The sequence below is a fragment of the Dryobates pubescens genome, chromosome 6 (assembly GCF_014839835.1).
Source record: "Dryobates pubescens isolate bDryPub1 chromosome 6, bDryPub1.pri, whole genome shotgun sequence".
NCBI lineage: Eukaryota > Metazoa > Chordata > Aves > Piciformes > Picidae > Dryobates > Dryobates pubescens.
Window position 1 is genome coordinate 4,446,716 of NC_071617.1, and position 2,077 is coordinate 4,448,792.

The 2,077-nt window shown below is 50.4% G+C and overlaps 1 non-coding gene across 1 annotated transcript; it reads left to right on the plus strand.

Annotated features, from left to right (window-relative positions):
• Window positions 1-605: 605 nt before the first annotated feature.
• TRNAV-GAC (transfer RNA valine (anticodon GAC)) lies at window positions 606-678 on the plus strand. The gene has a single exon. It is a non-coding gene; the product is annotated as a tRNA-Val (tRNA).
• Window positions 679-2,077: the final 1,399 nt, after the last annotated feature.

Sequence of the window (2,077 nt, forward strand, 5' to 3'; positions counted from 1 at the left end):
TTTTATTCTACTACTGTTCACTTGACAGCATTTTCATTGGAAGATAGACCTACATGAGATCTGTTTGGGTCATTTGAACCAGACCCCTGCTAAGCAGAAAGGGACCTGGGGGGGGGGGGTACTGGTTCACAGTAGGCTGAACAGGAGCCAGCAGTGTGCCCAGGTGGCCAGGAAGGCCTGTGGCATCCTGGCCTGCATCAGGAACAGTGTGGCCAGCAGGAGCAAGGAGGTCATTGTGCCCTGTACTCAACACTGGTTAGGCCACACCTTGAGTCCTGTGTCCAGTTCTGGGCCCCTCAGCTTATGTAAGATGTTGAGATGCTGGAAGGTGTCCAGGGAAGGGCAACAAAGCTGGGGAGGGGTCTGGAGCACACCCCTGTGAGGAGAGGCTGAAGAGTTGAATATAGAAGATTTCACCTCAACGTGAGGAGAAACTTCCTTCCAGTGAGGGTGACAGAGCCCTGGGACAGGCTGCCCAGAGAGGTTGTGGAGTCTCCTTCTCTGGAGGCTTTCCAAACCCAGCTGGTTGCATTCCTGTGCAGACTACCCTGGGTGATCCTGGTTTTGGCAGGTTGGGGTTGGACCAAATGGGTTCTGGAGTGTGGGTTTCTGTAGTGTAGTGGTTATCACGTTCGCCTGACACGCGGAAGGTCCCTGGTTCGAAACCAGGCAGAAACACACAGGTTTTTTCTGGGCCCCTCAGTTTAGGAAAGAGGTTGAGATGCTGGAAGGTGTCCAGAGAAGGGCAACAAAGCTGGGGAGGGGTCTGGAGCACAGCCCTGTGAGGAGAGGCTGAGGGAGCTGGTGGTGTTTAGCCTGGAGAAGAGGAAGCTCATGAGAGACCTTCTTGTTTCTTGCTGTCTCCAACTCCCTGAAGGGAGGCTGTAGCCAGGTGGGGGTTGGTCTCTGCTCCCAGGCAACCAGCACCAGAACAAGAGGACACAGTCTCAAGATGTGCCAGGGGAGGTTTGGGCTGGATGGTAGGAAGAAGTTCTTCATAGAGAGAGTGATTGCCCATTGGAATGTGCTGCCCAGGGAGGTGGTGGAGTCAGCATCACTGGAGGTGTTCAGGAGGAGACTTGGTGGGGTCCTTGGTTGCATGATTTAGTTGATTAGGTGGTGTTGGATGATAGGTTGGACTTAATGATCTTGAAGGTCTCTTCCAACCTATTCCATTCCATTCCATTCCATTCCATTCCATTCCATTCCATTCCAATCTATTCTATTCTATTCTATTCTATTCTTTTCTGTTCTATTCTATAGGTCCCTTCCAGCCTCTAAGGTGCTGTGGTTCTGTTATTCCAGTACATTATACACTATATTATCATTAGTCCATTATGTGTTTGAACAGCATGCTTCCACCTGAAGCTCTTCCTAGGACGTGCTGCATTGAAATCCTCTCACACTCCAGCATCACAGGATGTTAGGGGTTGGAAGGGACCTCCAGAGATCATCGAGTCCAACCCCCCTGCCAGAGCAGGACCAGAGAATCCAGCACAGGTTGCACAGGAATGCATCCAGATGGGTCTGGAAAGTCTCCAGAGAAGGAGACTCCACAACCTCTCTGGGCAGCCTGTTCCAGTGCTCTGGGACGCTCACAGTGCAGAAGTTCCTCCTCATGTTAAGGTGGAACCTCCTGTGCTCTGGTTTATAGCCATTGCCCCTTGTCCTGTCCCAGGGAGCAAGTGAGCAGAGCCTGTCCCCTCCCTCCTGACCCCCAGCCCTCGGATATTTATCAGCATTTATTAAAGCTATGCTTATTAGGATGAGGAAGGCTGCAGCCAGAGGGAGTGTGGAGGTTGGTTCTCTGATAAAAAGGCATCCCACACTGGTATGGCTGCAGCTTAGGAAGTAAGAAGTGTTAAGAGAGAAGCACAGCAAAGCAGCTTAATTCCAGTTTATTCCTGGTACTTCGTTGGTGTTTGGCAGCAGCTAAGGCTAAATATTTTTCATACCAGTGCTTTCATCAGGGAAAATATGTTAGAGTCTAGGAATTCTCCAGGAATACATTATTGCCAAAACACCAGAGGCAGAAGCATGACTTGTTAGTAGAAAGACCAATGAATTCATGGAGAAC